The sequence below is a fragment of the Podarcis filfolensis genome (assembly GCF_964270895.1).
Source record: "Podarcis filfolensis genome assembly, chromosome: 4".
In the NCBI taxonomy this organism is placed as follows: Eukaryota; Metazoa; Chordata; class Lepidosauria; order Squamata; family Lacertidae; genus Podarcis; species Podarcis filfolensis.
The window spans coordinates 72,789,580-72,802,244 of NC_139607.1; the positions used below are offsets into that span (position 1 = coordinate 72,789,580).

Genomic DNA, 12,665 nt, shown 5'->3' on the forward strand with positions numbered 1-12,665 from the left:
TATGGTTTTCACAGAAATCAATGAAAGACAGATGCAATAAAAGCAGTTCTGTATCTTCAAACTGAACTCCAATTAACATCCATCAGGAATTTCCAGCTGTCTAAAAAGAATCCTCAATCAAGAGAAAGGCTCTGTGCAAAGCACCTTTGAGAAAAGCATCTTCAAAGAAAGAGCTGGAGAGTACTCTTGTAGAAGCATCATATCACTGCTTGTGCAGGCAAGAAGGTTGAAATAACTGTGAATGAAGAAAGTTTGAAGAAAGCACCACAAGGAGTTAAGTTTATCTTTACTCATAAGTCAGCTACCTGATTTGGTGAAAGTATTTTGATTTAACAGTGACAGGATATAGTATTAATTATAATTTGTAATGACACTAGCTGCAAAAAAACCCCAAAACCCTTTGTAAAGAAATTTGGAAGGAAGAGCTATTATCTATTGAAACTGGTATGCCTCTTTTCTATTGTTAGCCATTAATAAATCAATCAGTTTTATTTACAATTTTATGAGGGGTTTAACACTCCAAACAAAGATATATATTAAAACAAATAATCCTGTTATATGAGGAACAATATTGCACAATATACCCCACGGAATAGAAGCCAGCCCATATAAATAGGTACACAAAAAGGGATTTCAGTGAAACAATGAAATGGCTCAGAACCACAATACCACAAGGACTGCCTCTCTCTATGTTAACCAACCCGGACCCTGTGATCAGCATCTGAGGTTCTTCTTTGTGTGCTTCCTCTGTGAGAGGTCTCGAGAGTGGCAACACAAGAACGGGCCTTTTCTGGAGTGGCTCCCTGCTAATGGAATGCTCTCTCCAGGAAGGCTCGTCTCGCGCCTTCACTACATACGTTTAAGAGGAAAAAATATTCCTCTTCTGCCAGGCCTTTGACTGATTAAACAATCTATGACCTTTTGAACTGTGGGGGCCTTGTTTTTGATTGCTATTATGCTCTCTCTCTCTCTCTCTCTGTGTGTGTATAGCAAATCGCCATGTCATCTTGAGATGAAGGGTTGTATGGAAATTTTAACAACAGCAGCAGCAACCACAATGTGGCCGTGTTTCTAGGGCCGCTGCGGGTGTGGTCATTTCTGTCTTGTTTTTGTCTTTTTTAGTTGTTCTCTACCTCCCTTTCTAGGATGAGTACACATTGGGTATGGCAGCTGATCCACCAGCCTAGTAGAGCCATATCTCCAGTCCAAGTGTAGTGTAAGAATAGGATTGCTCGTTTGAAGCAAGCTGGATATATGACTAATAGGAGCACTAAGTACTGAAAAGTTGGCACACAAAGTACTAATGAGCACATTTGCTGATAGTTAATAAAAGCAATTATTGAAATGTTGCTTGTTATTTATTATTAATAATAAGGTAATTACATTAAAGGTCCAGTAATTCATATAAATAGGTTACTAATGTGAGGAAATGACCCTGGGAGATATATTAAGTCATTAGTTGATTGGTTCTTATTGGTAATTATACTTTCCTTTGGGAAAGTAAAGATTCCCCATGAGGGAACCAGTAAAACCAGTGTACTTTGATAATTTTCTTATAAGAATGCTTTTTGGGGGTGGAGGGGCAGAGGACTGCTTGCATGACTATAGGAAGGTGAGATGGAACTAAGTTAATATCACACAATGAGAAAGTGTCCAACCTTTTCAGTAGAAATTTTTGATCTAAAATTTCCTGGACACAAAACTTTTACCTCATTCTGTTCCTGTTTATACCTCTCGGGTAGAAAACAAGATACAAAACAAATATCACTATTAAAATAATTTTGCTCTTATTTGTCTTTATTTTGAAAGACTACAGTGTTGAGCAAAAGTAGGGTCAGTGGAGTGCATGCGAATGCTGTGATGCCTTTGTAATTTGTCCTAATATATGCAACAATTCCCTTGATTCTACAAGTAACTCACCACTGTTATTAGCTTCTATATGTAATCCAGTGCAAGAGAGGTTAGCAGTAGTAAAACAATGCAACAATGACAAAACTCCAAAAAGGGAAATACACTAGACAGCTGCAGAAAAAGACAAAAGCCAAGACCACATATAGTGCCACCTTAAAGACTTAAAAAACATTATTGTGGCATAATCTTTCATAGGATACATCCCATTTTATCAGATGTACCCTACTCTAAGTGTGTAGGTTTATATACCCTGAGACAGAAGTAAAAAAATGTATGATGATTTTTACAAAGAACCAAACAGTGAAAATGACAGCAATGGACATGTCACAGAGCATAAATGAATGCAAAATCCAATCGAATGACTAGAAGATGAAGTCAGTATGGGTGGATCCACTCCTGAGTAACTGCCACTAGGGTGATGAATAGGAAGCAAGACTAATAGTGTAAACAAACACCAAAAGAGGGATAATTTATCTCTGAAGCAAGCTAGCCATCCCAAGGATTTAAAATGAGATTCCACAGAACCAAATATGCTAATGAATTCCAGGCCTGAGCTTTTCCGCTCAAGCCTCCCTCTTCGTTGGATAACAGTGACTCTTAGGTCTGCTACAGGAAGTCATGGAAGAGTGAAATGTTCTCCTGCTGCTTTCTGAATGTTACCATTTTTAATACCTAATTTGTAATGCCTGATGTAGGTGGTGACAAGTTTTTCCTCCTGGGCCTGCCCTGTAGTGGATCTTGTCTGACTTTTTGTTTCTGCAATCTTCTACCAGTCTAGAAGTCATGGAGTATCCTGGGAACTGTGGTTTGTTAAGGGTGATGGAAATCAAAGATCTGTGAGGTTAGCACCCTTAACAAACTACAGTTCCCAGGATTCTTTGGGGAAAGTCATACCTGTTAAAGCGTTTGAAGAGTGCTTTAAATGTGTGGTGTGTATAATGTATAAAAGATGCTCATGAAGAAAATCACCATACATACATGTTGCTCAGAAGCATCTCTGACTGACTGACCATACCTGTTTACCTGTCACCTGTACCCCTCACAGTGATCAACTCCTGCCCAGAAACCTATGCCCCCACCGTGGAAGGACGTGTGGATCCAGAGTTGGCCTTCACAGTCACTTACGGACTCACTGTTAAAACTGTGTTCATGGAAGATAATCCTACTCGGCTACAAGTGATCACCAAAGAAAGAAGAAGATCTGTTTACCTGTCACAGGTATTGCATTATAATTGGAATGACCACTTTTACAGAAGCATGTCTACAACTAGTGCCTTTGTTTACTATTGGTTGTATACCGGAAGCAATAACTTTCCTGCTGCAGAATGATGATTCCACTCAGTGACTCCTCTGGAAGCTTACACAATAACCAAAGAAAAGATACTCGGTTACCACTGGTAGAATTCTGCCACATTATTCATTGGTGAAGGAAAGAAAATTGAATTTAATCATAGAACCGTTTATGTAGCTTCCGTGAAGAATCTAGGCACTCACTGGCATCGGAGAGGGCTTTGGCATGCCTGCGTTAGTTTCTCAACACAACAACCCATCTCCAACTTAGAACGTATGAATTTTGTAGATGGAATATTGTCTAACAAAGTGTTTCTGCCCAATATCTGAGGGGAAAATATCAACATAGCTTGTCAAGATTTTGTATGGTATAAGAAAAACACCAACATTATTTCACAACCCATTATTTTCACAAGAATATGAATCGAGGAGATAAACAATGTCAATTTCCTCAGAGCACACTTATTATAGGATATTGTTTGAACCCACACTAATGACTCCTCGAGGTTAGTTATTACAGTGATTAGAAGCTAGGAGGATATTTTCTGTGGTGCTACAGAACAGAAAGTCAGCATTAAGAAAACCTTAACAACCCAGTGAAAGTAATGGCCTGAGTGCGCAGTCAGTGCTTCTGCTGTTTTAAACAAGGGAAATAAACCGAGCAGAAGCTGAAGCAGTGAACTAACTAGATCTTTGGTTCTCCAAATCAATAAGCTGTTTTATTTATGAAAAGTAAATGCTGTATAGATGGCCTTCACTCACTTTTCACCCCATTCAGGCTCCTTTTTTTATTTTTATAAGTAAGCTATATGGTAACAAAGGTATTTGTTGCAAAGCTCGTCAATTCAATAGAAATCCTGTATTTCAAATGATGAAAATGCCCACATTGGGGGAGAGATGTATAAAACCTCCTCAATTATTTCTGCAGATATTTCTGCTTAACTAAACAGCAGCACTGTACATTTGGAGCCCTTTTTCACAGAAGCAGGTATTTCATTTTTATGGGTAGAAAATTCCGAAGTATTACTTTGCAGGTTGTCTTATATCATTTGCCATTTACATTTGAAGAGATTCAACATATGGTACAACATATGGTTCCCTGTTAAGAAAGTACAGACCTGGCTTAATCACAGAGCAGTCCTGACTCAGAAGGCAACCCACAAGCCTGCCTGGAGCCACAACTCTAAGCCTCTCTATATATCCCTTGGAACTTGCCCCAAGCCACACCCTTCCCCTTGCTTCAAACCCAAGTGTTTTTGCTGGGCTGGAACATGATAACAACCACTTTCCCTGCTCTGGGTGGGCAGTGGTTGCAGGCCCTTGCAGACTGCCCTCAATTCCCAGGGCAGCCAGGAGTTACATCCCTGCAGCTGGCCACAGAGCTTCCAGCAGTGGCCCGGGGATGGCCACCTACATAGATTAGCACCTTGGGGGTGGCCAGAATCCTTGGCATGGCGCTGTTCAAAATTTCAGCCCTCTAGCGGAAGGCTGGAATGGAATTACATTCGAAGCCTGAAGTTGTGGCTAATTTTTATCCCAGATTGTTGTCTTGTCAAGTCTGTTCCTTTACACCTAGAAAATTGTCTATGGGGAAATGTGCTCCTTGTGTTGCAAATAATAATAATAATAATAATTTATTATTTGTACCCCGCCCATCTGGCAGGGTTTCCCCAGCCACTCTGGGCGGCTTCCATAGAAAACCAAAAATACACTAAAATATCACAGATTAAAAACTTCCCTGACTTCTCATCTCTGGTATATATGGACAAAACCTTCCCTTTCCTCCCTGCCCCCCAAGGAAACTTATTCAGGGTATGGAAATGTCTAAATGTGCATAGATCGATACTCCAAAATATTAGCATGGCTATGGCGCATGCCTGTGTTTGCAACTGCAGAATTGTCTAGTGTACCTCTTTCCCCATTTTTTTCCTTAACATTTACTCACAAATGTGATTTGCTATTCTGTAATTTAAAATTATTCCTACTATATGTGACGCTCATTTTTTGGTATCATCAGCAACCAGTTGTCTATCTCTTCTTATCCTTTCTGCATTAGAAAGTAACTGCTTTGAATTCCATGCTGCCTGGTAAGCAACCAACCCAGATATCACAAAAGTCTATTCACAAGTGGAAGCACTTGTGAATGCGGTATGGCAGCAATATAAAACACTGTAATATTAAGAAAGTCATGGGGGGAAAGTTACTGCCTAGACACACATCTAAGTAGAGATGCAGAATTGGGAAAACGTATCTCTAAAACACATCATTTGAAGGGCACACCTCTTCTCTAGGTCAACTTTCTATACACAGAAAGAGAGCTTGTTGATCAAATCAAATACTGTAATCCAGCTATCACACTCCTTCTCATCATGGTCAACCAGATGCATCTTGAAAAGTCCACAAGCAAGGCACGAGGGCAACATTCTTGTCCTATTGTTGCTACCCAGCAACCAGTATTCAAAACACAAGTAAGGTCCATAAGAAAATATTGCTGTGTTGCCTACTGCCAGTTATGCCCTCTTGCATTTCCCCTCCTTCCTGGTTTTCTATCTCAGCCATGAAAACAGTCACCCAGCATTCCAAAGCCACTGAGCATGCTCTGTCCTCCATGATGCTCACCCATTTCCCAGTGTCCTCCAGGTTTTTTTTTTTTTTTTAAAAAAAAACATTTTACTTCTGGAAATCATGTGTTTCTTCCAAGCCTGTTGATCTTCAGCCATTTTGGCTACTTAAAAACTGCCTCAGATCCCTTAAGCACTGTTGCTCACACCTGCCAGGTAAAGCTTGTCTGATAGGATGTGGGATAAAGCAAGTGATTAGTGTGGTAGTGGCAGCAATCAGCTGTGCTATGTAAGGGCTCTGATGGCAGCAAGAGCAGTAAGGCTGACAGCAGGAGGACCTGGTGCGGGGGACAGACTGGACCAGTGATGGAACCAGTGGTTGCACTATGCTGAGAGCCCATAAGTCTCATGCATCCACTGCTTTGTCTATCATGTCTGCAGTGGCAGACTTTGGCCTTTAAAATTTCAGCAGTGCCTTGTGCAATGCCAAAATTTGGCACCTTACCACCTCTCGACTTCTGTTGTTTGTCATTGTTGCTGTACCCCCTGTGGCCCCCTGTTGGCTCGGCACCCAGTGCAGGCAAACCAATCGAGCTCCCCTAAATTGGCATCTGATAACTGATTGGTTACTACATAAAAATCAAACACTGCTGTGGTCATACGTGACATCCTTGCTTGCTAAAACAAGGGGACTTAACTGCATTATGGAAAAACATGTTAGCGGAAAATACAAAGGTTCCAAATTCTTGTAAACAAGAATGCATGCTATGTGAGCTGCAGTTATCTGTCAGCTGACATTTCACTTGGAAACATTCAAGGAAGGCTGGAATCTTATTAATGTTGCTATCAACTCAGAAAAAGTTCTTTTTGCTATAGCAAGAGTTAAGGTTGATCATCCTAAAAAATGTATTTTGTGAGATGCCGCTTTCGGCCTTGTAATTTATAAGTCAAAGGGCCAAGAAAACAGTAAGAAAACCAAACACCTGAAAAGTAATTTATGACACAGGCATTTTGAGTCTACAACTCTTCGGAGAGGTAAATTCAACAGAGGAAACAATTTGAGGGATCCAAAGTTATTAAGGTTAACAGTTTCATAATATGTTATTTTCAAAGTGTGCCTACCAGGCCAAGGAGACAAGTCCCATTGAACAGACATGGATTCTTCATAATTGTCAAAGCTAAGTGTACAGCTGATAACTGGAAATGCACTTGGTTTTACATTTTTTTGTTACAGACTTCTACACAGATGACTTACCTTACAGCAAGTGAGTCTGTAGCTGTTTGGTGCTTTGTAACTCAGAAATGTTTGCTGTTTTCTGGAATTGAAAAAGTTAAAAAGAGAACATGATGATCATGGAAGATTTAGTGGAATTGGCTTGTCAAAATGATGAAGCAGAAAGGGCTTTTATAGAGTATGTTCACAACAAAAAAACTTTAACATAATGTATAAAAGTGCAGAGTGGCTTTTGTCACGGCTAAGGAAAAAAAGCAGTATCATTAATTCAGACAGTAAGTGTAAGACTCTGTTGAAAATCTCCTTGGGATAGATCACAGAATTATATTCTTGGCTAGATAAATGGAACCTGGCAAGTCCCAGTTCTTGTTGCGATGCTTTATAAAATGCCATTGGGTTTCTGCAGTCTGTCATCTCCAGTACATGATAAGAAAAGGGTTGGGCTGTTTTCTTCAGTATCTATCTACAATCTTACTGAAGGCTACAAATGTCTAAAATGGAGGTGGGGGGAGGCTCCAATAAAGCTATCTCTTAAATACATTCTATTCACATTTGTTACTTTCTCCAGATTTAATTATGAGAAGCTACCTTATTATGAAACCTGCAACAAAGGCTTGGCTCAAGAAACTGATGCCCAAACAATGCTCTGTTTCCTTCACACTCCTGATACACAGTCTGCCCAATCATTCAGACCATAATCCCCTTTTTTGTTTCCACATCTAGACTCTCCATACAAGGTCATTAAAACACCTGTACCTCTTAATATTTTTTTCAGGCTTCCTGCTCAGAGACGGTGCTCTATTATGCTTTTTAAAATAGTAAATAAGTAAGTAAAGCGAAGTGGAAAATATTTATGCTCGGTCAATCTAGTTGAGGTGGGGAGCAACAGCGAGAAACAGAAGGAAGTGAGTGACCGTGATGTATCTCAAGTCAAGTAAGAGAATAAAAATGCCTCAGAGAGCTACTGATATGTTGTTTCACCTTCAGTGTTAGGTAAGGCCATGAGAACAAATACAAAGGGAAAATGTATTACAAGTCATTATTATCAATACAAGCCAAGCCTCATTAATTGATTTACAAATGGGATGGGTTTCAGCCTGACATTTGAAATTGTATCCTGCAATCCTTCCCATCCATCATATCTGGGTAAGGCTTCACGTTAAGCCTTTTCTCTTTGGGATTACTCATGAGAATGGGATGCTTTCTTATTCACAGACCTGTCTGCAGGGAGAGCAAAAGGCTCTTATTTAAAATGCTGTCCCTCCTTGCCAGACAATCTTTACTTTGTGAAGAGCTGCAGCAGGCTCGCAACTAGGAAAAGCTCCATTTTAAACAGGAGGTTGGAGATGTCCCAGCCAGCTGGTCTGCTCATACGTTTCCAGTGAACTGCTTTTCATAGCAGGATGGGTGCTCACTCATGAACAATTATGTTGTTTCTAGTTGTGGGTTGCAGAGCAAAGCAGTAGCCTAGTTCACACATATCATTCTGAAGCGCTTTGTTAAAGAGCGAAAGAACAGATTCCTGCAGTGCTACCTCTTGCAAGCTCAACATTTGGTAACACTTTTATTAGAACCAACCCAAATGTCTCAGAATATTGGGCAAGCTTTTGAACTCTTTATGAGACTGAATGCCAAGCAAAAGGAGATGGGGAGAAAAAGAGAAAAAGCCCACTTGATGTTGAAGTCTACATTTATCACAGTCTAAAGATGGAGGACACAGCAAACATAGCTGGATTCTGTGCTAGCTGATTTCCATATTTTTGTTGAAAGTTACATTAAATTATGGCAAATATCTGGCTGTTATATTTCAACAGCGTAAGAACTGATTTGCTGGATCAGACCAGTCTACCCAGTCCAGCATCCGTTTTCCAACAGTGGCCAAGCAGATGCTTCTGGGGACAATGAAGGCATGATGAAAATTGCCTCTCTGGATTTTTTTTTTAAAGAAGCATTTTTACAGAAGCTCTCCAACCCCGCCTCATTTTATTCTTAAACACTATACTCACACTAATCTCTTTGAGCACCAATAGCATATTTCCCATTCAGACATAAAAGATAATCAGTAGCTTCCATGCATGTTCCTGAGTTTGAATTTTACACTTTCCTTTCCTGTTGGTCGCTTCATTACACAGCAGTCCGGATACCAAAACACTATACTTTTTAAAAAATGCAGACCCTGCTTTTTCATTCAAGCCAACACCTGAGTCTTTGTAAACCAAAACATAATGTCTAAATTCAAGGTGTCTGTGATGTTCTTTTAGAACTGTATAACCCCAAAGTACTCATGACTACTGCATGTAAAACTGCTGAACATAAAAACAGCAAGGAATTTCAAAAAGCCCAAACTAAATGCTACAATATTCCATAAGTCCTGCCTTGGTGTCCCCACCCCCCCATAAGGTGCAGCTACAGAATCCCATGAAATTTTGACTTGACATCACACCCACAGTAAGATGGCATCACATATTGCTTGCCCCAGGCACATAAGGTGTGCAGCCTGCCTGGGATGGGTTGGCCCTGGCATGAAGGCCGCTCCTTGACATGGCTCAAGTGTGTCATTCCTGCCAGCACCGCCTCTTGGAAGGTATGCTATGGCTCATTGGCCCCCATGTGGGCTCCTGGACAGCAATTCTCCTTCCTGGACCTTTTTAACGGGCTAACCTGATGTTAAAGAATACCACCCAATGCTTTATCTCCCAAAGTTGTGATGTCTGCTAAGAGGCAGGTGAAATCCTGCAAACACGCCAATTAGACTGCAGGAAAAAATCCTCCCTGGCCCCAAAATATGATGGCCAAGAATTCCATAGCAATGTCCTCACACTGTTGAGCCCTATCACCTGTGGGCTGAAAGATAACAATGTGTGTGTGCGGGTGGTGATCCAACGTTGATCTGCTCCACACAGGCAAGAGGCAGAGTGCCGTTCCACTTAAAAGCGGGAAGGTGGTCTTGGCTGCCACTAGGCCTCCACCCCTGACCAACCCCATGGCGCTCTCCTGATTGGCTGGATTAGCAGCCAATTTTGTTCCAGGAAACGTGCGGTTGGAAGGGGGGAGCTCGCTTCGCCTTCTGGCCACACATAGCGACCCTCCTCCTCTGTTTCCAGGTTCCCGGCCTGCTGCATACTGCACCAGGCAGCAAATGGCACCACCCACAAAGGACACGACAAGCCTTCATTTTTGCTGTATGTCCTATCCTCCAAGACCAAAATAGCAAGATTCCATACCAAAGTATACATGCAGAGAAACACTACTGGCCACAACTGCTATACAGTATACCGTAAGCTGCAGCCACACAACTTCATGAAACCTAGTTTACACATAGATTTGGAAGAACTAGAATTCAGAGCAGCAGAAAGAGGCACGTTATAAAAAAATATAACATAAAGTTATTTTCCACAAATTGTAACCCTTTCCAATATGTTAAACTGAACACAGAATTAACTGTACATGCAACATCATTTGAAAGAAAGCAAACACCTTTCTTTCTTCTAGAAAGCTAAAATGAAGTGAAATGAGGTATAAGAACATATTTTAAATATAAGGAACCTTTACCTAGTAGTTTATAAATACACTGCCATAATGCACCATAAGAGAACAGATTCCCGAAATCATGAGGACAGTACATTACCAGATTAATATTAATCTCTAGAGTGCTAGATTAATTTCCTGTCCATGTTAATGTCCTTTTGATTACAACAGAAAATAATCATTGGGGGGTGGAGAGATCTTTCAATTGCAAAAGTAGCTAAGACTTAAAACATTAACAACTTTTAGAGCTTTTAGCCCAATATGTATAATTAAACGTAAAAAGCTAGGTCAATGCAATGTTATCTCTCCCCCTCCAGTTGTGCAGAAGTCATAGAAATTTGGGGTCAAAGTTTACACAATAGATTCCACACTGGCTTCATTCGCACCGATGAAAAGAATCTCTACTGAATTCAGTGTGTTTACTGCAAACAAAAGAACCAATCAAGTGTGTGGGTTGTGGATGGATGAGAAATTTATCGTGCTTATGTAAACAGAAATACAGAACAGTGCATATATTTTATTCACATATTAAAAATGTTTAAATCATAACAATCTGCTCAAATACTTCCTGAGACAAAGGAAGCTGCCGTATAGTGAATAAGCCATTGGCCCATCTAGCTTAATATTGTCTACACTGAATGACAGTGGCTCTGTCAGTTTTATATGGGAGCCCGACCTGAAGATGCCAGGAACTAAAGTTGGGTCTTCCTTTCAGTCACCTTTAAAGAAGGAGGAATTTGGATTTGATATCCTGCTTCATCACTACCCTATGGAATCTCAAAGCGGCTAATCATCTCCTTTCCCTTCCTCCCCCACAACAAACACTCTGTGAGGGGAGTGGGGCTGAGAGACTTCAAAGAAGTGTGACTAGCCCAAGGTCACCCAGCAGCTGCATGTGGAGGAGCGGGGAAGCGAACCTTGTTCACCAGATTACGAGTCTACCACTCTTAACCACTACACCACACTGGCAGTGCAGTCCTATACTTATGTACCTAACAGGGATTCACTTCTGAGCAGGAGTGAAGGGAATGCCACCCTTCTGGCAGTGGTGTTCCTGCTGCTTACTGGAGTGTGAGCCACGGTGCCACTGAAATTGGGCCAGTGCTGACTTGCCACACAGACTCGACCTCAATGTCAGCCTGCCCCTCCCTGGTCTTGTAAGCGACAGTGACACTGCAGTTGGGAGGGTGGTAGCAGAGCATTGCTTCACCATGCCAGTCACTCCTGCTTCTGAGTAGACATGTAACAGAATTGCAGTGTAAATCGTCAAGAAAATCCTGGCACATGCCCCTGACAGGGACTCAAGGCGGCTTACAGATAAATGCATGCATTCCTTAGGTCACTCATTCAGGACTTCCATGTATGAATCGGAGCACATGGGGCTCTACAATAGGAGCAATTGGTGAGATTTGTCAAATTGAACCTATTTCTCAGTGATATGCAACATGTTGAAAAACTTAATATTGAAGATTGCATCTTCAACATTTCACAATTATCATTGGATTTTAACACACAGCCACCATTTTAGACAAGAGTATTCTTTTAATAGTTACATCATATTGCCGCTTGTGAGGTATTTCTTAAGTGTTACTACATCAGAATTTTTTTTTAAAGTCATACTGAAAGCAACCAGGTTCTGCATCAGTACACTCCCTCAGTTTTTTTTAGCAAAAGCAAGAAGTGAAGGCTGAGGAAATTTGAAAATGTAAATAGAAAAATGTCCTTGATATTTCTTTTAAAACCAGGGGAAAATAATAATGTGCTTTTATTGGACTATGTAGGTCATCAAATATAACTGCACGTACAACTTATTGTAATGTCTAGTCCTCATAAATGGATTAATGGATTTCTTTTTTCAGACTTTCCAAAACAATACTCACTTTGAGCTTAAAACACAAATGAGAATTTTCAGCCAAAAAGGTCATTGTTTCAGAAGTTACAAACCACTGTAGACAGAGGACTCAGAATGAAAGTGCTGCTTCATCTATAACTATTATAAAGATAGCTAATGAATTTAAAGTACATTCTGGAAAGAATAAATAAAATTTGCAATACTGATGTGCCCTATATAGACTACAGGAAAGTGACCAAGTGAGAAAATGCCAAATAAAAATTGTCTTGTTCTAGAGCCATCCATTCAT

At 40.5% G+C, this 12,665-nt stretch overlaps 1 protein-coding gene across 46 annotated transcripts in view; it reads right to left on the reverse strand.

Moving 5' to 3' along the window:
* ZBTB20 (zinc finger and BTB domain containing 20) overlaps positions 1-12,665 on the reverse strand; it is a 513,065-nt gene that overhangs the window by 163,588 nt on the left and 336,812 nt on the right. For 41 of the 46 annotated variants that reach the window (XR_014546995.1, XR_014546996.1, XM_083609064.1 and 38 more), the window contains one exon: positions 7,018-7,078. The exons of the other annotated variants lie outside the window; for them this stretch is intronic. The gene's annotated coding sequence lies outside the window, so the exon portion shown is untranslated. The remainder of the gene's footprint in view (positions 1-7,017; positions 7,079-12,665) is intronic. 46 annotated transcript variants of the gene reach the window in all.